Source organism: Aulonocara stuartgranti (genome assembly GCF_965226115.1).
Source record: "Aulonocara stuartgranti genome assembly, chromosome: 8".
NCBI classification, from domain to species: Eukaryota; Metazoa; Chordata; class Actinopteri; order Cichliformes; family Cichlidae; genus Aulonocara; species Aulonocara stuartgranti.
The window spans coordinates 25408081-25430634 of record NC_138959.1 but is presented as its reverse complement, the minus strand read 5'-3'; the positions used below and the strand labels follow the sequence as shown (position 1 = coordinate 25430634).

The 22554-nt window shown below is 42.5% G+C and overlaps 1 long non-coding RNA gene across 5 annotated transcripts; it reads right to left on the bottom strand.

Moving 5' to 3' along the window:
- Positions 1-849: 849 nt before the first annotated feature.
- On the bottom strand, positions 850-13372 carry LOC309712879. 5 transcript variants are annotated; one of them, XR_014278435.1, is made up of 4 exons: positions 13331-13372; positions 4497-4589; positions 4111-4410; positions 850-4017 (listed from the first exon to the last, which is right to left on the bottom strand). It is a non-coding gene; the product is annotated as an uncharacterized lncRNA (long non-coding RNA). The 5 variants fall into 5 exon arrangements; XR_014278436.1 differs by lacking the exon at positions 13331-13372 and adding an exon at positions 11306-12001; XR_014278437.1 differs by lacking the exon at positions 13331-13372 and adding an exon at positions 6461-7134.
- Between the last annotated feature and the right edge of the window lie 9182 nt (positions 13373-22554).

The following is a 22554-nucleotide window of genomic DNA, read 5'->3' as shown; positions in this document are numbered from 1 at the left end:
TCAGCTGTGTAAAACCCCTGGAGGAACCCACCCAATGGATTAATAACGTTTTATTTAATCTAATCTAATAACTTTGATCTCAGCCAAACCGATTTACTCACAACAAATAAAACACAGAAAAAAGCCAAACAATAACATTTTTAAGTGATCTGAGTGACTTATATATATTGTTTAACCTGAGAAGCGAAAGACGGCCAGGGTCTGAAATTGATGTAGCCAGGAGTCCGCTGTTCTCGCCGGCTCGAGTGACCATTGAACCCCGGCTAGCTATCGAACGGGTGGGTAACAGACGTCTCCAAAAATGTTGGAGCACTTTTGCAAATATGCAATGTCTTGATAAACCAAGCAGATATTTGAAGTTTACACGGCTACTTTCTCGCCTGAAAATATGTTTAAAGTTTATTTTGTGATCCAGAAAGATTAATAAGAGTAATATTAAAACTTAGGCTCTTGACATTTCCAGCAGGTGTCATTGTCAGCAAGCTTCAACCTGACTAACTTACTGGGAGTCCAGTAATTTCTGTGAAGCAACTTGTATTGGATAAGCTGAGATTGTGCTTCAGGTGAGCAAAAATACCATGATGAAACCAGCTTTTTTTCAAGGTTTTTTTTCCCCTTGCTACCTAGCCTGACCTGTCTCCCCAATGTGATGTTTCTGTATTGTATGTACGGTCGGCAAGGTCTGTCATCTCGGTTGTGGGCAACTGCAACCGACAAATAAAGGCTATCTCATCAAACCACTGTGAACATGACATCTTTCGACAGCTCTTCAACAGCTTCCTGTCACGGCGGGGTTCGCTGGCGTAATTTTGAAGCAGACCCAAAAGCAGGACACAGAGGACGAGAAACTGAGATAAACAAAAGGCCAGCATTTATTATGGCTGAAACAAGGTGGCATGACAAAACAGCAGGGACAGTGACTAACTAAACTAGAAGCTAAACTGGAGAAACTAAGACTCTACTATAAACGACAATGACTGCGACAATTCTGACTGTGACAACGTGGTGGCAGGTAACACAGACGACGTGACAATGAACAAAGGGAGATGGAGAGCTTAAATAGACACATGACGTGATCAGGAGAAGTGAAGACACATGAGGACACAGCTGACTCGAATGAAACAATGACAACACAGGGGAGAGTAACACTGGACACACTAACATGAGATACGGACCTTCAAAGGAAAACAGGAAACATGACAGGCACAGACTAGACACTGAACTAGACCTTAGAACAAAACTCTTAACTACAATAACACTCAAACTTAGGATTATAACGTTCAAAACAGGACAACTAAAGACTCTGAAAACAAACCATAATACAGAAAAAAACACAAAAATACAAGAAACTGAAAATGCTAGGTCAAAATGACCCAGAACCATGACACTTCCCTAAATGTCGATACCCTGCAAATAGTTACTGATTTAGCCAAAAGAAGATGGTATCATCAAGCTGTGAAAGGGGGACCAGATTATGGAGTATCTACTCCTTGGTAGATCACGTACATGTATTGTTAAAAAAGACAACAATATTTTTTGGATAAACAGCTCTCCATCACTCTTGTAAAACCAAGCACATGATTCAGTTATCCTCAGAAAAAGAAGCAATTTATAACATCCATTGCAGAAGGACTAACACTCATTTAGCTGAGAACTTAACTCTTTGGAGAGCATCTGAGAATGACTTACAAAAATATATATAAATAAAATGTATCCAGTTGATACAGGACACCTGTCAGAGTTAAAATAACTGATTTGCTGAGATGAAGGGAATGTAAGAGGCACACGTGTTGCTCAACATGAAGTCTAGATGAACTACTTTGAGATTACAACATAAAACATTGATGAAATAAAAATTATTTCAGTTTTCCAAACAAAACTGGCCTCTTGTGTCCATTATGCCCGAGGACAACAGTTGTTTTTGGTACTCTCTGTTTGTAAACATTAACGTTCAAATCGACTCTTGGGACAGTTCATATGAGAATAAACAAAGTAAGATGAATGAAAAGTTGCTACTGATTATTATTTATTTTAAATAAAAAAGCTATAAATGTTGGGATTAATTACTAAAAAATGTTTTAGTTATTTTTGTAGCAGTGGTAGCAGGAGTAGTCTAAAGATGTCCACAGACTTAAAGTCCAACAATAAAAATCTGTATTTCCAAAAGAGGCAGTGGTTATTCATGTAAAGGCATCAAAATAAACAGCATAAAAAGCCAAAATCTAAAAACACTTCAAAAGGTTGCACAGGAGGAAGTCAACATAAGGAGCGACAAGAGAAAGAACTAAAAATCGCCCCCAAAATACTTCACTACAAGAAACACATCTGGCAATGAGCGGTAATTCAAAATGTGTGAAGGATAACAAAGGCGAGAGTATTCAGTGCGGGAAATACGAGCACAAAATAAGGAAAACTAACGAGAGTATAAATAGATATAGAATCACAGCACAAAACAATTCAGTTTAAACTAAAGCTAGCCCCTGGCACACACAAACCTCTGCACCATGGTAAAGCAGAGACTCATGGAGGGGCAAATGTGACCTGATATTTTACATCTTTGTACAGTACTTTCTATATGTTACCAATTTACATCACACTTAAAAGAATGATCGTTTCTAAGTTAAAAATCTTTTTGTAAATTTTCGATCTATAAATCATTAAAGTTTACCTTGAAGATCTTGCTGGATGTAAGCCAAATTCTAAGCCAAATCATTAACATGACCCAGCTCGACACACCTACAAAGTTTTTGTCAGATAAAGAAAGATAACATGCCTACATGCACACAAAAACATAACCTTTCTTTTTGATAGTAAGTGAAACAGTCACGCGCACTTGTCTTTCAGAATATTGCACATTCCCTTTCTGTTGCTTTGCTCAGCATTAACTGACATAATTGCTTCAGGGTGTAACCTGTTCTTTCACAGGTTGATCCTTGTTTCATAGGCTTGAATCATCTGTCTGAGGACAAGACTGAGTTGTTGTCCTTGCACCACCTGGTCAGCTGCTCCACCTAACACCTATAAGCTGATTTATTCCTGTCAGCAATGACTCCAAACACAATAGTGTCACCTGCAAACTTTGAGGTCTGAGACCCTACTCTTCTGGTATGATCCCGATACTCTCATATTAGACTACTAAGATTCTGAATCATTAAACTCCTCAACTTCCTTCAGTATCCACAGGTTCAGGTCATCAGTTTCAGAGCCACAGGCTGTTCAAATACAGACAGCTTTCCCAAGTGGTTAAAAGTAAGAATGACCTACTAAACTTCACCGTTCCATGGTTCATGCTTCGCTGAGCCAGAATTAAATATGTGAAGGTCCACGCTGAATCAAAATCATATAAGTGAATATTTTAAAACGGTCTAAGTGAAGAATTATAAATGAAAATAAATTCATGTCAACACCGTGCAAAAAGGAAGAACTTAAAAGAAAAAAAAGTTTCTTGCAAATGCAATTAAACCTAATTTAGAAGCAGAGAAGCAAGAAGCAAGCCAGTGTTTAGACATAAGAGACTAAAGGCAGAAAGTTAAATAAAATCCCAACATAGAGTCTTTACTGCACAGTGCAACATCTACATCAATGCTGGCTCATCATCATTTTCCTCTTTTAACTATATGACAGAGCTCTTTTAATCACATAAAATCCTCATGTGAATGTTGCTCAGTCAGCATAAACACAAGAAAGAATTTTCTGAAAGACTAAAAATGAAACGGATGATAAAAAAAAATGATGACAACAGGACGGGTCAGGAGCAGAGTCATCGATGGTGAGGACTAGCTTTCATAAACAGCTTATACATTCATATCCACCCGTTCACTGATAAAAACAATCTGAATTTGTCAGTCTGTACTCCCTGGTGCAGTCTATGTCACTGTCCTCTCACTCTGCATCTGTATTTTCTATACAGGAAACACAAAATGACCACAACAACAGCAGCAGAGGCAAAAACACAAAGCGCAGTGGTTGCAGCATGTGTTGACTCCTCCTGCAACCGATCTGATACAGCTTGTTCACCTGTAGAATACAGTACAATATAGTTACACGACAGGTACACTGAATACAACGTGTTCTGCATACACGGACTTTAAAATTCTGAAACACACTCACCGCTGATTGGCTGTACTCTGATAGGACGGGATTTCTCCATACCACAGGTTGTCGAGATTTCAACTGTGACAACGTCCTTTTCTATCACATCTAAGATGGTCAGTGACACATAGGTATAATTATTCCATTTACAGCCGTATTTTACGCCATTGTCACAGAGTTTGGTGCCATTTGTGTTACGCCAGACATAACTGTGACCAACACAGTCTTCTCCTTCTAAAATCCAATTTATGAAACAGGTTAGAATCACATTTTCTCCAGCGGTAATGTTGACAGTCTCGTTGCACGTCAGTGACACGCCTGGAAGAGAAAAAAGCAATAAGTGATGTTATTCCTTGTTTATTTGTCCCAGTGTCTTAATAGTATAGTACAAGGGATAAAAATACCTTGATCTGATGATACAGTGCTTGGTAAAGCACAAAACACACTCAAACATATCCACAGGCAGAACATCCTGGAAGTGCCACAGTCTTTAGAAACTGGAAAAAAGAAGAAAATATCTGAGTACTTTTAAGTAAAAACATTCTCTACAGGAAAAACTCCAATATAAATATTCTTGTTTCCAAAACGCTGTAAAGACTTACATATAGCTGCTAAGGCTAACATGTTATCCAATCATAGCTTACACCTAGTGCACCAGACCTAAATAATGTTTAACACAGGCTTTCTTTGCATTAGATGCCTGGACATCTATAAAGGCTACACAACAGGGGTTACCCACTTTCTCTGTTAATCTGTTAACATGCTACCAGATGTTGATGATGATGATCAGGGCTGGACTGGGACAAAAAAATCAGCCGGGCATTTTGACTAGAGACGGGCCCACCAGGTATTATAGGAAAAACCATAAAGCCTTTGAATGAAAACAAACGTCGTTGTGACAGTGATGTACACTGTCTTGTTGGTATATATGTATCAGTCTAATAACCTTAAACCTACACCATCCTCCCTATTCTGCTATTCTAAACAGTACTTAGCTGAAACCCAAAGACTTGGTTGAGTTAACCTCCTGAACTATCTACAACACATGGTGGAAACCTGAAATGAAGACAGAGAAGACTAGAGGTGAGACATGATCATTACTGAATATTAAAAAATAATAAATGACAGATTTAGTGATATTTTCATAAACCATTCATTTGCCACATCAATAAACAGCATGGCAGGGCAAAATATTTTTTCTAACATGGCAACCTTTAAAAAGTGAAAGGAGACAGAAAGACAGGTGAGAAAGAATAAAACTTAACCAACTTTTTGATGGCATTTTACACACAGTACTGGTACAGAAAATACTGGCATCATATACAGTACTTACTTCTGAAGAAATTATGTTGGGACCCTCAAAAAATTACTATGTACAATAATGGATTTCTATATATTTGACATCAGATGAAAACTTTGGTTGTAAGATTTGGATAATTATTTGTTAAAAGCTAGAAATTTTAAATGAGAATAAGAAAGAAGAGTATTTCTTTGTGCCCCCCTCTCCCTGTTAATGCCCTACCTGGCCCCCTGGCAACACTTTGCTAGACCCGCCCCTGCACAGTTACCAGCTGTCAGCTACTTAGAAAAGGATCCTGGTGTTATTTGTCTCTCAGAAACAGTTCATAACTTCCCTTCAACTCATTCATGTTAACTAAAAGGTAAACCTGTTTCTCAATCACCTGTTCAGCTCTGATGATTCAGTAAGGACATCTCCTGGTTTCATCTTCATGTTTCCCTCTCATCACATAACCAAACCGACATCATGACCAGCAGCTTTACAGCTGTGGCTCCAGCAAACATCAGCTGATACTAGAAATTAATTTTAAATAAATTCTAACAACAGCTGATCAAGTTTAAAGGTGCTTCTGCTGTTTAACGCGACATCTGCTGGTTTCCTCTTTCTGGCGCAAAGTGGGAGATAAACAAGCAAGAGAGAAAAGCCGATCAGCTGATCATTGATCAGTTTCATGATTGAAGTAGCAACAGGAGAGGCAGGGGAGAGAATGAGAGGAGAAGAGGCAGCTGATAGTGTAAAGACAGAATAAATCCAGCTTTGTGTCTTTTTTTTCCATTCTGAAATCACGTTTATTTTCAGCTCAATACGAAACGAGTAATATTAACTCTGAATACGAGACGATTCAGTTTTTTATGAGACGGTTGGCAACTCTACTAACTAACCTTATGAATAAAATAAAGTTCACTATCAATAACATCACAGCACCCATCCAGCTGTATAGAAACTCTGTCATGCTAGCTAGCACGCAGTACGAGTTATTGTAGCTGACTGTAAAACGTCAGCACAGCGAAAATAAACTAAACTTGGTTTATATCTGACCCAGACAGACTGCAGGTCATAACTTCTTACCTGAAGTTCAGTTCACCTGACAATCGGACCAGCCCCTCTTCGGGTCTCTGCTCCTCCGCCTCCCCTCTCCCTCATCCACCTGCTGCCCTCCACCACTTGCTAATGTTACTGAATCTGTGGAAGCTCCGCCATAGCCACCACCAAACAATTGAGTTATTTTTACACATCTGCCAGCATCTGTCCAATCCACCACCTTTCACTGTTTACACCGTTACGGAAAAAAAGACAACAACAAAAAAACATCGGCCCATAAAAACAAAAATTTGCCTGATGGGCCGATGGTCAGGCCAGCTATGATGATGATAAAATGGCAACAGAAAAAAACAAAAACATAACAATAGAATGCAATAATTTTACAAATAAGACAAGATTTAGACTTTAAAGATGCTGTGAATCAGTGGAAATGTGGGGCTTTCAAACAACCTGCTCTCAACAGTTTCAGTTGTTCTTTCAGCTGGAGACTCTGTGGTGTTTAAGAGTTTGAGAGTTACGATTAGTGAAGATTAAATACAAAAGCAGAATTCAATCCTAAGCTTATTGCACAAATACATTTGATATGCGATCTCCAAGTATGGAGTAAGTGTCCTGTTTTAGGATCATATATTGATTCTTATAGAAAAATAACATTTGTTGTAAAATTGTTTGCTGCCAACAGAAAGAAAGAGGTTTTTAAGAATTTGTATTACTCACTGAAGCTGATCAGGGGAACATGGAGACATTAAACACTGAAAAACTTTGAACCTTCCTACTCTTGCCACAGAGGACAACTCAACTGAAGGGCCAGCTGCATTTCTGAGCTCCTCTGCAGGTCTTGGCTGGACTTTTTCTTATTCTTAAGAACACGACTTTTAGATATTGTTCAGTCCGCTGTAGATAATCTTTGGGCCTGCCATTTCTCAATGACACACTGCACACCATGATTAATCAAGATTAGTTTTGAGCTAGTGGCTCTTTGGGAATCACCCTGTTGGTGCAAAAATACTGTTTTGTGTCTGTCAAACTGTATTGTCTTCACCATTTTTTATTTTTTTGCAACAGGCAGCTAGTAACAAAGTAGCTATACAGAAAATGTATAATGGTTCTTTGTTAATTTTTCTGCATAGACACTGCATTGGTTCTTCCTTGAGTTACGTAGCCTTTTTATCCTTGAATAGGGCGGCGTTTAAGTGGCTTACCAAAAACAAAAATGAATGAAGAAAACAGCCAATCTGAAAAGAAAAACGACAAAAGCTTGGAGAAATTTTGCGCTGTTCAGAAGAAATTATATATATATATAAGCTTGAAACCTGGATCCCCCGTAGCCGGTTACCAAGATTACGTGAAGTACCCTCAGAAGGTCTGCTAGATGATGTTAATGCAGCACTACGGGCAATACCTACAACCACGATTACCGACACTAACAAGCTGATCTACAATACGGCAGCAGTGATCAGTGAGATGCTTGGCTACAAGTTGAACAGCCACAAGGGGCAGTACCCTCCATGGAGAAGGAGGCTAGAGGGCAAGATCAAAGTAGCATGGAGGGAGGTTAGCCAACTAACGGAGTTGCAGAAAGGTGCGACAAATAAGGTGCCTAAGAAATACAGCAAGCTGTCCATACCTGAGGCCTTGGAAACTGCCAAGCAAAGACTCACAGCCTTGGCCAGCCGCTTGAGGAGGTACACCAGAGAGATAGAAGGCAGGAGAATAAACCAGCTGTTCTCCACAGAACCAGCAAAGGTGTACTCTCAGTGGCAAGGGAACAATAAGAGAACAGCACCACCAAGGCTGGAGACGGAGCAATACTGGAAGAGCATATGGGAGAAGGATGCAACCCATAACGGCAATGCTCAGTGGCTAGTGGATCTGAGGGCAGACCACAGCGACCTCCCTGAACAGGGTCCAGTAACCATCACAGTGGCAGATATCCAAGAAAGGGTCTCCAGTATGAAGAGTTGGACAGCACCAGGGCCCGACATGGTTCACGCCTACTGGCTGAAGAAGCTGACTGCACTCCACGAGCGTCTGGCAGCACAAATGAACCAGCTGCTAGTTAACGAGAGACACCCGGAATGGCTAACTGAAGGCCGGACGGTCCTGATCCCCAAGGACCCCAAGAAGGGACCGGTCCCCTCCAACTACCGACCAATAACCTGCCTCAGTACTACATGGAAGCTCCTGTCAGGCATCATATCGGCTAAGATGAACAGGCACATGGGTCAATACATGAGCGGGACACAGAAAGGAATTGGCAAGAATACCAGAGGTGCAAAACACCAGCTACTGGTAGACAGAACAATCAGCCGAGACTGCAAGACCAGACTGACCAACCTGTGCACTGCCTGGATTGATTACAAGAAGGCCTATGACTCAATGCCCCACAGCTGGATACTGGAATGCCTAGAATTGTACAAGATCAATGGGACCCTAAGAGCCTTCATCAGGAACTCAATGGGGATGTGGCATACAACACTAGAGGCCAACTCCAAGCCCATAGCACAAGTTACCATCAAGTGCGGGATCTACCAAGGAGATGCTCTGTCCCCACTGCTGTTCTGCATAGGCCTGAACCCCCTCAGTGAGATCATTAACAAGACTGGCTACGGATACCGACTACGGAACGGAGCAGTTGTCAGCCACCTCCTGTACATGGATGACATCAAGCTGTATGCCAAGAGTGAACGAGACATCGATTCACTGATCCACACTACCAGGCTATACAGCAATGACATTGGAATGTCGTTCGGACTGGAGAAGTGTAGTCGGATGGTAACAAAGAGAGGGAAGGTAGTCAGAACTGAGGGGATTGAACTACCAGAAGGCAACATTGCAGACATAGAGGACAGTTACAAGTACCTGGGGATCCCGCAGGCAAATGGGAACCATGAAGAGGCCGCTAGAAAGGCTGCAACCACCAAGTACCTGCAGAGGGTCAGGCAAGTCCTGAGGAGTCAGCTGAATGGTAAGAACAAGATCCGGGCCATCAACACGTACGCCCTGCCCGTGATCAGGTACCCTGCTGGGGTAATAGGCTGGCCAAAGGAGGAGATAGAAGCCACTGACATAAAGACAAGAAAGCTCCTTACCATGCATGGAGGGTTTCACCCCAAGTCCAGCACCCTGAGGCTGTACGCTAAGCGGAAGGAAGGGGGCCGGGGACTGGTGAGTGTCAGCACCACAGTCCAGGATGAGACAAGGAACATCCAAGAATACATTGGGAAGATGGCCCCAACTGACCGAGTGCTCAGTGAATACCTCAGGCAGCAGAAACCCAAGAAAGAGGAGGGAGACGAGGAACCATCATGGAAGGACAGGCCCCTGCACGGTATGTACCACCGGCAGATAGAGGAGGTGGCTGATATCCAGAAATCCTACCAGTGGCTGGACAAAGCTGGACTGAAAGACAGCACAGAGGCACTAATCATGGCAGCACAAGAACAATCTCTGAGTACAAGATCCATAGAGGCTGGGGTCTATCACACCAGGCAAGACCCCAGGTGCAGGCTGTGTAAAGATGCCCCAGAGACAATCCAGCACATAACAGCAGGGTGCAAGATGCTAGCAGGCAAGGCATACATGGAACGCCATAACCAAGTGGCCAGCATAGTGTACAGGAACATCTGTGCCGAGTATAACCTAGAAGTCCCGAGGTCAAAATGGGAGATGCCCCCAAGGGTGGTGGAGAATGACCGAGCTAAGATCCTGTGGGACTTCCAGATACAGACGGACAAAATGGTGGTGGCTAACCAACCGGACATAGTGGTGGTAGACAAACAGAAGAAGACGGCCGTAGTGATCGATGTAGCGGTTCCGAATGACAGCAATATCAGGAAGAAGGAACACGAGAAGCTGGAGAAATACCAAGGGCTCAGAGAAGAGCTCGAGAGGATGTGGAGGGTGAAGGTAACAGTGGTCCCCGTGGTAATCGGAGCACTAGGTGCGGTGACTCCCAAGCTAGGCGAGTGGCTCCAGCAGATCCCGGGAAAAACATCGGAGATCTCTGTCCAGAAGAGCGCAGTCCTGGGAACAGCTAAGATACTGCGCAGGACCCTCAAGCTCCCAGGCCTCTGGTAGAGGACCCGAGCTTGAAGGATAAACCGCCCGCAGGGGCGCGCTGGGTGTTTTTTTATATATATATATATATATATTTTTTTTAAGTCTGGCTCCTTGGAAGCACAATCTGAAGAAATGAGGGTTGGCTGAATACTATACAGTATATACAGCACTGCCTGACTGAGTTTGCTAATGAACCTCAGAAATAATGTCTCCACCTGACATAATGACATCTGGGTATTTCTTTGCTTTCTATCTTTGCCTTCAGAATCCTCTAAAATGAACCCATATTAAAATGACCCTCTCCTAATTCACTCCTAAAACACGGTGCAATATTAACGTGCCAAAACCCCACACTGTAAATATTTATTGTTTTCTGATTGTATATTTGTACAGCTGATATTGTTTGCAAACTGTTCATATGTACATAGTGCTGCAGAACTGTGCACCTCACCCCCCTTTTCTTTTCCCACATGTCCTCACTGAGTAGGAGCTACTCTGTATCTCACTGACACAATGTGTATAGTGACAATAAAAGGCATTCTACTCTAATTCCAGTGTTTGCCAAACTTCACACTGATGAGCTGTCAGTGAGTCATTAGTGTCATTTGTTAAATCATAGTTTGTTCGTTTGGTTTGGCATTAATACTTCAGTCACATTTAGAGATGGACCGATCCGATATTACGTATCGGTATCGGTCCGATACTGACCTAAATTACTGGATCGGATATCGGAGAAAAATAAAAAATGTAATCCGATCCATTAAATATCACGAAAGCACCTCACAAAACTTGCAACACGCCGTAACTCACCTCAGAAGTTAGCACGTCGGAGCAGTATGCATCACGTGATAGAGCGGCTGTGGCATGCGGGACCTGTCGGTGGTCTGGATAGCATGTGGAGCTTCGCTAGCAACCCGGCATTTCATCTCCGACAAAGTTATCCCCGAGAGAAGTAAAGCAAGTGTGTAAGTCCATCTCTGAATGTTTGTAAAGCATTCCTGCGTTAAGCTTAACAAGCGACTGCCTCTCCTGCTGCTACTTCAATCATGAAACTGCTTAAATGATCAGCTGATCGGCTTTTCTGTCGCAAATCCGTGTCGCTAGTTTGCTTTTGGCCCACTTTGCACCAGAAAGAGGAAACCAGCGGCTGAACAACAGCAGCACGTTTAAGCTTGATCAGCTGTTGTTAGAATGTATTTAATATTACTTTCTACTCGAGGATCTTTTTCTACGTAGCTGACGCTGGTAACTGTGCAGGGGCGGATCTAGCAAAGTTTAGCCAGGGGGGCCGATAGGGCATTAACAGGGAAAAGGGGGCACAAAGACATACTTTTCTTTCTTATTCTCATTTAAAATGTCTAGCTTTTAATAAATAATTATCTGACACCCAAAGTTTTAATTTGATGTAAAATGAATAGAAGTCAATTACTGTATATAGTAACTATTACGTCTAATATATATACCCTAGTAAGCTATAGTACTTTTTCCTTTGGGAAGGTACCATCTGTGCAGTGTGCAATTTTGTTGAAGAAAGATGTTGAATCTATTTAATATTTCTTGAAAAATAATTGATTTCTGTGCATTTTTTTTCACACTGCATCAAATTAAGGTTGATTACGTCGATTAAGCATCATGAGGTGGCGCGTGAGGGGTGGTTCCCTATTTTTTATTTATTTATTTTTGTTGTTGCTGGGAGTTGGAACCCTATTAGTTAGGTTGCTTAATATTTATGCTAAGTACTCTTTAAAATACCAGAATAGGGAGGATGGTGCAGGTTTAAGTTTATTAGATTGATCAGTATTGCTGAACTATGAAATATTTTTTTTTGCATACAGGTATAACAGAATAGCTTTAGTGTAGTTGTTGTTTTAAACTTGAGTATGAACTTATACAAAATGCAGCAAGATATTTAAAAAACAGTTTTGTTGATTAAAAAACATTATATCGGATTCATATCGGTATCGGCAGATATCCAAATTTATGATATCGGTATCGGTATCGGACATAAAAAAGTGGTATCGTGCCATCTCTAGTCACATTCCACACTGTACAGTCACTCTAACTGTGACTGTGTTCTGTGGAAATTCAAACAATTGAAGGACTAAGCCAACAGCTCCATTGTAGCTGTCACTATAGTCACTAATACAGTTCAGATTGTAGATGCTGATGAACAACATGGAATAAGTGAACAGAATAATCTCCCCGCTTATTTACAGTTTTTGTTATGGGATATATTTTTGTACTCTACACCTCCGTATTCCCCTGACAGCTACACCTCTACTGTAAATGAGTACTGGGATTAAGATTTTACAAAACGTCCTACCAAGAATACTTTGGTAGTAGGTATGTGTGCAGTTTATTAGGAATACAGCTTGTCAGAAGATAATTTTGTATTGATCGACTTCTGTGTATTTGCTGTCACAATAAAGAGTTAGCTTACAGCTACAATGGAAAGCCTACAAACTCCAGAGCTCCATCCAAAATAAGTCACTCATGACTTAAAGCTAACATTGATTGTATTAGTTTGGTAGAAAAATCAAAATGACAAAATGTGACAGCATTTAAAGCGTCTTAAACAGTTAGATCAAAGTATTCTTATTCAAATAGTTGAATGAGAATTTCAAATTAAAATTGGAAAAAAACTTTATGTAATGCATACTTTCACTTTTTAGACTTAATATTTTTTCCTATGAACATTCACGTAAAAGTTACTTCTGAAGCTATTAGTTACAGGTTATTTTAGCAGCATCTAAACACATCTACTTACATTAAGCCAATTAACACATGCATGGACATGGATTTAGTTAAAATATATTAAATATATTAAGTGCTTACTTGGCAGAGAGCGTATCTCCTCAGAGAGCATTTGAGAATGAGGCACAAAAAACCAACAAAACAAACGTAACCTATCATGTTATCAGTTATCCAACCGTGAGACCACACCCGGGGAACCTGTGAAACTGCCTTCCAAGGTAAGACACTGACTGACAGGAAAACAAAAGGAAGAAGGAAAGTGAGACAGATATGTTGCTTAAAATGTGTCAAAGGTACAAGTGAGCTTGTTTCTGGTTATGCTAAATTAACATTGTGTAAAATGTTTTCTTTTGGAAATAAATAACACCAGGACAGAGCTGTGTACACTGTGAGAGGCACCTACTGTGTTTTTTTTGCAGGATGACACCTTATTATGTTTTGGTATGTTTGGAGATGTTATGCACTTCTCTGCTGTCTGCTTCAGGCAATACTTAAGGCCCTGGTGGAGTGTTGATCCTCGCTGGATCGTTGTATTTATTCAGGTAGTGTAGCCCTGGTGCTATCCCGGGTATCTTTCCTGTCTTCATACAGACCTTCCTGGACCCCTCCGGCAGAACCAGGCTCAGGGAGGGGCGGGGCCATCTGCTGTGATTGGTTCGGGTGAGAGAAGGAAGACAGGATAACAGACATGCTGTGGAAGACAGACAGAGGTTAATAACAGATATGATTTGATGCAGAGAGGTCTATTAACACATAGTGAGTGAGAAAGGTGACTGGAAAGGAAAAACTCAATGCATCATGGGAATCCCCGGCAGCCTACGTCTATTGCAGCATAACTAAGGGAGGATTCAGGGTCACCTGATCCAGCCCTAACTATATGCTTTAGCAAAAAGGAAAGTTTGAAGCCTAATCTTAAAAGTAGAGATAGTGTCTGTCTCCAAACTGGAAGCTGGTTCCACAGAAGAGGGGCCTGAAAACTGAAGGCTCTCCCTCCCATTCTACTTTTAAATACTCTAGGAACAACAAGTAGGCCTGCAGAGCGAGAGCGAAGTGCTCTAATAGGGTGATCTGGTACTACAAGATCATTAAGATAAGATGGGGCCTGATTATTTAAGACCTTGTATGTGAGGAGCAGGATTTTGAATTCAATTCTGGATTTAACAGGAAGCCAATGAAGAGAAGCCAGAACAGGAGAAATCTGCTCTCTCTTTCTAGTTCCTGTCAGGACTCTTGCTGCAGCATTTTGGATTAGCTGAAGGCTTTTCAGTGAGTTTTTTGGACATCCTGATAATAATGAATTACAGTAGTCCAGCCTGGAAGTAATAAATGCATGAACTAGTTTTTCAGCGTCACTCTGAGACAGGATATTTTTAACTTTAGAGATGTTGCGCAAATGGAAGAAAGCAGTCTTACATATTTGTTTAATATGTGCGTTGAAGGACATGTCCTGGTCAAAAATGACTCCAAGGTTCCTCACAGTGTTACTGGAGGCCAAGGTAATGCCATCCAGGGTAAGAATCGGCTTAGATACCATATTTCTAAGATTTTCAGGGCCGAGTAAAATAACCTCGGTTTTATCTGAATTAAGAAGCAGAAAGTTAGCGGCCATCCAGGCCTTTATGTCTTTAAGACATTCCTTCAGTTTAACTAATTGGTGTGTGTTATCTGGCTTCATGGACAGATAGAGCTGGGTGTCATCTGCAAGCAGCTCTGACTCCTGCATTTGAGTCCCGCCTTGCAATCCTGACAGGAAAGTTTTAATTTGAATGAAAAGAACACCATTCACTTGACTTTTAAATGGGTTTGTTTGTTTGATTTCTTCATCAGAGAAAGTTCACAAAGACTTTGAACTACTTAAATCAAAGATTTCAGAGAACCCGATTAGGTCTTTCTTTGTTGTGTTGTGATGTTATCAACCAGTACTGGCCCAGTTTGACCGTATTCTTAGTGAATTTAAAGGAAATAAATCTGCTCATATAGGCACCTAAGGCTCACCAATCTGGTTGGTAGGGAGGACTGCATCAGAAGTCGGGCTTTCACAGTAATTGGTGCTGAGACAGTCATTACTAAAAGTTACTATGAATACTAATTTGTACTCAAAACAAAAAATGGCCAAAACATATATGTGCTAAAATACATTTCAAAATATGTTATAAATATATTCTAAAATGTATTTTAGCACATATATTTTTTGGCCATTTTTGTATATATTGAAATATATTTCAAAATACAAATGAAAGTTATTTAAAATCATTCATATATACCACACACCCAGCACGCCCCTGCAGGTGGTTTATCCTTCAAGCTCGGGTCCTCTACCAGAGGCCTGGGAGCTTGAGGGTCCTGCGCAGTATCTTAGCTGTTCCCAGGACTGCGCTCTTCTGGACAGAGATCTCCGATGTTGTTCCCGGGATCTGCTGGAGCCACTCGCCTAGCTTGGGAGTCACCGCACCTAGTGCTCCGATTACCACGGGGACCACTGTTACCTTCACCCTCCACATCCTCTCGAGCTCTTCTCTGAGCCCTTGGTATTTCTCCAGCTTCTCGTGTTCCTTCTTCCTGATATTGCTGTCATTCGGAACCGCTACATCGATCACTACGGCCATCTTCTTCTGTTTGTCTACCACCACTATGTCCGGTTGGTTAGCCACCACCATTTTGTCCGTCTGTATCTGGAAGTCCCACAGGATCTTAGCTCGGTCATTCTCCACCACCCTTGGGGGCATCTCCCATTTTGACCTCAGGACTTCCAGGTTATACTCGGCACAGATGTTCCTGTCCACTATGCCGGCAACTTGGTTATGGCGTTCCATGTATGCCTTGCCTGCTAGCATCTTGCACCCTGCTGTTATGTGCTGGATTGTCTCTGGGGCATCTTTACACAGCCTGCACCTGGGGTCTTGCCTGGTGTGATAGACCCCAGCCTCTATGGATCTTGTACTCAGAGCTTGTTCTTGTGCTGCCATGATTAGTGCCTCTGTGCTGTCTTTCAGTCCAGCTTTGTCCAGCCACTGGTAGGATATCTGGATATCAGCCACCTCCTCTATCTGCCGGTGGTACATACCGTGCAGGGGCCTGCCCTTCCATGATGGTTCCTCGTCTCCCTCCTCTTTCTTGGGTTTCTGCTGCCTGAGGTATTCACTGAGCACTCGGTCAGTTGGGGCCATCTTCTCAATGTATTCTTGGATGTTCGTTGTCTCATCCTGGACTGTGGTGCTGACACTCACCAGTCCCCGGCCCCCTTCCTTCCGCTTAGCGTACAGCCTCAGGGTGCTGGACTTGGGGTGAAACCCTCCATGCATGGTAAGGAGCTTTCTTGTCGTTATGTCAGTGGCTTCTATCTCCTCCTTTGGCCAGCCTATTACCCCAGCAGGGTACCTGATCACGGGCAGGGCGTACGTGTTGATGGCCCGGATCTTGTTCTTACCATTCAGCTGACTCCTCAGGACTTGCCTGACCCTCTGCAGGTACTTGGTGGTTGCAGCCTTTCTAGCGTCCTCTTAATGGTTCCCATTTGCCTGCAGGATCCCCAGGTACTTGTAACTGTCCTCTATGTCTGCAATGTTGCCTTCTGGTAGTTCAATCCCCTCAGTTCTGACTACCTTCCCTCTCTTTGGCTCCATTCCATAGTTGGTATCCGTAGCCAGTCTTGTTAATGATCTCACTGAGGGGGTTCAGGCCTATGCAGAACAGCAGTGGGGACAGAGCATCTCCTTGGTAGATCCCGCACTTGATGGTGACTTGTGCTATGGGCTTGGAGTTGGCCTCTAGTGTTGTACGCCACATCCCCATTGAGTTCCTGATGAAGGCTCTTAGGGTCCTGTTGATCTTGTACAATTCTAAGCATTCCAGTATCCAGCTGTGGGGCATTGAGTCATAGGCCTTCTTGTAATCAATCCAGGCAGTGCACAGGTTGGTCAGTCTGGTCTTGCAGTCTCGGCTGACTGTTCTGTCTACCAGTAGCTGGTGTTTTGCGCCTCTGGTATTCTTGCCAATCCCTTTCTGTGCCCCACTCATGTATTGACCCATGTGCCTGTTCATCTTAGCCGATAGGATGCCTGACAGGAGCTTCCATGTAGTACTGAGGCAGGTTATTGGTCGGTAGTTGGATGGGACCGGTCCCTTCTTGGGGTCCTTGGGGATCAGGACCGTTCGACTTTCGGTTAGCCATTCCGGGTGTCTCTCGTTAACTAGCAGCTGGTTCATTTGTGCTGCCAGACGCTCATGGAGTGCAGTCAGCTTCTTCAGCCAGTAGGCGTGAACCATGTCGGGCCCTGGTGCTGTCCAACTCATCATACTGGAGACCCTTTCTTGGATATCTGCCACTGTAATGGTTACTGGACCCTGTTCAGGGAGGTCGCTATGGTCTGCCCTCAGATCCACTAGCCACTGAGCATTGCCGTTATGGGTTGCGTCCTTCTCCCATATGCTCTTCCAGTATTGCTCCATCTCCAGCCTTGGTGGTGCTGTTCTCTTATTGTTCCCTTGCCACTGAGAGTACACCTTTGCTGGTTCTGTGGAGAACAGCTGGTTTATTCCCCTGCCTTCTATCTCTCTGGTGTACCTCCTCAAGCGGCTGGCCAAGGCTGTGAGTCTTTGCTTGGCAGTTTCCAAGGCCTCAGGTATGGACAGCTTGCTGTATTTCTTATGCACCTTCTTTGTCGCACCTTTCTGCAACTCCGTTAGTTGGCTAACCTCCCTCCGTGCTACTTTGATCTTGCCCTCTAGCCTCCTTCTCCATGGAGGGTACTGCCCCTTGTGGCTGTTCAACTTGTAGCCAAGCATCTCACTGATCACTGCTGCCGTATTGTAGATCAGCTTGTTAGTGTGGGTAATCGTGGTTGTAGGTATTGTCCAACCTATATATATAAAACACCCAGCACGCCCCTGCGGGCGGTTTATCCTTCAAGCTCGGGTCCTCTACCAGAGGCCTGGGAGCTTGAGGGTCCTGCGCAGTATCTTAGCTGTTCCCAGGACTGCACTCTTCTGGACAGAGATCTCCGATGTTTTTCCCGGGATCTGCTGGAGCCACTCGCCTAGCTTGGGAGTCACCGCACCTAGTGCTCCGATTACCACGGGGACCACCGTTACCTTCACCCTCCACATCCTCTCGAGCTCTTCTCTGAGCCCTTGGTATTTCTCCAGCTTCTCGTGTTCCTTCTTCCTGATATTGCTGTCATTCGGAACCGCTACATCGATCACTACGGCCGTCTTCTTCTGTTTGTCTACCACCACTATGTCCGGTTGGTTAGCCACCACCATTTTGTCCGTCTGTATCTGGAAGTCCCACAGGATCTTAGCTCGGTCATTCTCCACCACCCTTGGGGGCATCTCCCATTTTGACCTCGGGACTTCTAGGTTATACTCGGCACAGATGTTCCTGTACACTATGCCGGCCACTTGGTTATGGCGTTCCATGTATGCCTTGCCTGCTAGCATCTTGCACCCTGCTGTTATGTGCTGGATTGTCTCTGGGGCATCTTTACACAGCCTGCACCTGGGGTCTTGCCTGGTGTGATAGACCCCAGCCTCTATGGATCTTGTACTCAGAGCTTGTTCTTGTGCTGCCATGATTAGTGCCTCTGTGCTGTCTTTCAGTCCAGCTTTGTCCAGCCACTGGTAGGATTTCTGGATATCAGCCACCTCCTCTATCTGCCGGTGGTACATACCGTGCAGGGGCCTGTCCTTCCATGATGGTTCCTCGTCTCCCTCCTCTTTCTTGGGTTTCTGCTGCCTGAGGTATTCACTGAGCACTCGGTCAGTTGGGGCCATCTTCCCAATGTATTCTTGGATGTTCGTTGTCTCATCCTGGACTGTGGTGCTGACACTCACCAGTCCCCGGCCCCCTTCCTTCCGCTTAGCGTACAGCCTCAGGGTGCTGGACTTGGGGTGAAACCCTCCATGCATGGTAAGGAGCTTTCTTGTCTTTATGTCAGTGGCTTCTATCTCCTCCTTTGGCCAGCTTATTACCCCAGCAGGGTACCTGATCACGGGCAGGGCGTATGTGTTGATGGCCCGAATCTTGTTCTTACCATTCAGCTGACTCCTCAGGACTTATATATATATATCAGAATCAGAATCAGAATCAGAATACTTTATTGATCCCTGGGGGAAATTATTTTTTGTTACAGTGCTCCATTTTAAACCAACATTAAGACAAGACAGACAATACGCTAACTAAGAATAGTACAATATATACATATATATACATACATACATACATAAGTCACTTATAAATAAATATTTGAAAAAGAAACATGTGTAGTTGTAGCAGCAAACAGTGTGTTAAGTGGATGCGTTGTACAGGGAGATGGCCACAGGCAGGAATGATTTCCTGTGTCGTTCAGTGGTGCTTTTCGGTAATCTCAGTCTCTCACTGAACGAGCTCCTGTGACTGACCAACATGTCATGGAGTGGGTGGGAGGTGTTATCCAACATTGTCTTTATCTTGGACAGCATCCGCCTCTCTGACACCACCTTGAGGGAGTCCAGCTCCATCCCCACAACATTGCTGGCCTTACGGATCAGTTTATTAAGTCTGTTGGCATCTGCGACCCTCAGCCTGCTCCCCCAGCATGCAACAGCATAGAGGATCGCACTGGCCACCACAGACTCATAGAAAATCCTCAGCATTTTCTGGCAGATGTTGAAGGACCTCAGTCGCCTCAAAAAATAGAGACGACTCTGGCCCTTCCTGTAAAGTGCTGTGGTGTTTTTAGCCCAGTCCAGTTTATTGTCAATGTGTACTCCAAGGTATTTATAGTCCTCCACAATGTCAACACTGACCCCCTGGATTGAAACAGGGGTCAAGTGTTTCCTGGTCTTCCTGAAGTCCACGATCAGTTCCTTGGTCTTTGCCACGTTGAGCTGCAGATGATTCTGCTCACACCACGTGACAAAGGAGTCGACCACAGCCCGGTACTCTGTCTCATCATCCCTGCTGATGCATCCAACCACCGCAGAGTCATCAGAAAACTTCTGAAGATGGCAGGTCTCTGTGCAGTGACTGAAGTCTGTGGTGTAGAGGGTGAATATATATATATATATATATATATATATATATATATATGGAGCTCACACCAGATACTGACCGGTTCTGGGTCCCCAGACCCCCAATAGCGCAAAAAACTGCACATTCCAGGGTGGCCTTTTGTTGTGGGCAGTCTGAGGTACACCTGTGCACTACTCATGATGTCAGATCAGCATCCTGATGTGGCACACCTGTGAGGTGGGATGGATTATCTCAATATAGCAGATGTGCCCACTACCACACATTTGGACTGATTTGTGACCACTGTTTGGGAGGGATGGTTATATTGTGTATCTGGAATGAATTTTAGGTCTCTACGTCCATCCCATGGGGAATGGGAGCAGTAACAAAGGTGTTGCGTTTATATTTTTGTTGAGTGTATATATATATATTAGCACCTTTTAAAAAGCATATCTTAACTAGTCGCTATCCTAAACACAGAGGAATATCTGCACAATATAATGACATTTTCCATTTTTTTTGTTAATGCACAACACACACTTATTCCTCTGAACTTAATTTCTGTCATCACACACTTCCAGGAAGTGTAAACAGATAAACGCGTGCTTTAAAGAGTGTCTCAACTCATTGTCCTCACTGCTAAATGACCTGTGATTATAAGACAAGATACAGACACAGTAATCTGGAAAAGACTGTCACTGTTTTCCATTTACTTTTGCTTCCAAGCTCTCGTTTTGTCTTGTGCTTTAAATCAAAGAGTTTCGCCTCGTTTTAGAAGTCCAAACACTTGTTGTTTATTCATCTTGAGCAATAACGTTATGAAAAGAGACAGAGTATCTGCAGTCTTCTTTATCTGCGATTACCTGGTCTATTTCAGTCATTTTAGAGGCCATCAAAATCCATCCAGCAGCATCAGGCAAAATCTACATAACTGATATCTGACAGATGCCAGCTAGAAGATGATCCTGGTATAAATATGGAGAAGTTTCATTAGCACTCACTTGGTAGCACACATGTTAAGAGCTTTGAGAGTTTTACTCAAAATGCTGTATTCGCCGGTGAATTAATAATAATCTGATCTGATCAGAGGAAAAGAGGTATCCGTCAGCCGTGATGCTGCGTTCTCGTTGATCTCCTTGAGATCTGAATGACATCAAACTTATTTTTGAAGTTTGCATTTACCCTGTTGTATTAAAAGAATAACTAAAGTTTCTTTTCCATTAGAGAATTTTTTGTTAACCTGTTTACTGGTCTTGATTATGCATCAAGTCAGAATCTGAAATTCATTTTTTTTAAAAAAGGACGTAAAAACTCCCACGTTTTACAGCGTCGGCTATGCGGAGGCTGCCAGGCGTCGTATTTACACACCCATGGACGTTTAACTGTATTTATTGTGTACAAATAAATGTGAAATAAAGATAGCTTAAATGGAACAAGACTCTGTTTTAACTCTTAATTCCTGCGTCCACCTGTTTAAAATATATTATTTTAAAATAATGTGTTACATGACTACACAGAAGGATGTTTCAGCTCAGTATATAGCAAATATAAAAAATATAAATAATTCTTAATTTTAAAATAAACATTAATCTGATTATTAAAAAAATTATTGGACAAAAAGTACATGGAAAAAAGAACTCGGTGAAATAGAAAAAATAAAGTTCAATATCTTGAAAATCAAATAGAATACAAGCTTTGTTTTCTTCTTTGTTTTCTGTATTTATCTGTTTGTATAAGACAAACAGTTTATCATAAGTAACTGAAAGTCTTTCGGCTCTTCGAAGAAAAACTGATGGGATCCAACAAATAAACATAACTAAAAACTGCAGCCTCAAAAGTAAAACTCATTTGTTGCTGATAATGAACGCAAATCCAAAGTGCTGTTGTTCCCACCCGAGAGCAGCAGGTGGCAGCAGCACGATACAAAGGAACTGTACTGTACTGGGATTTCTGTTCGTTTTTTTTTTTTTCCAAAAAAAGAAGCCGTTTTTAACGTAAACTGTTGATTAAAGAGTTTTTTGTTGCAGTTTGACCTTCAGCTGAACTTAATGTTGGGTTTCTATTGATTTTAGAGAAGCTATTCGCTGAGAGGTTGTCATAATTCATGCATGAAAGGGTTAAAGCTTATCCTTTGTTTCATTTTTTAGTGAAACTCTGGTAGAGTAGCTTTGAAACTGATAATTCAGCATATACTAAAAAATAAAAGCCTTTTCTTACAGTATATTTGTGTGTATTTTTTTATTTTGCAATATTTCTAATTACCACACTTAAAAGTGAACAGCCTGTAATGCTATCATGACTCATCACTCAGATG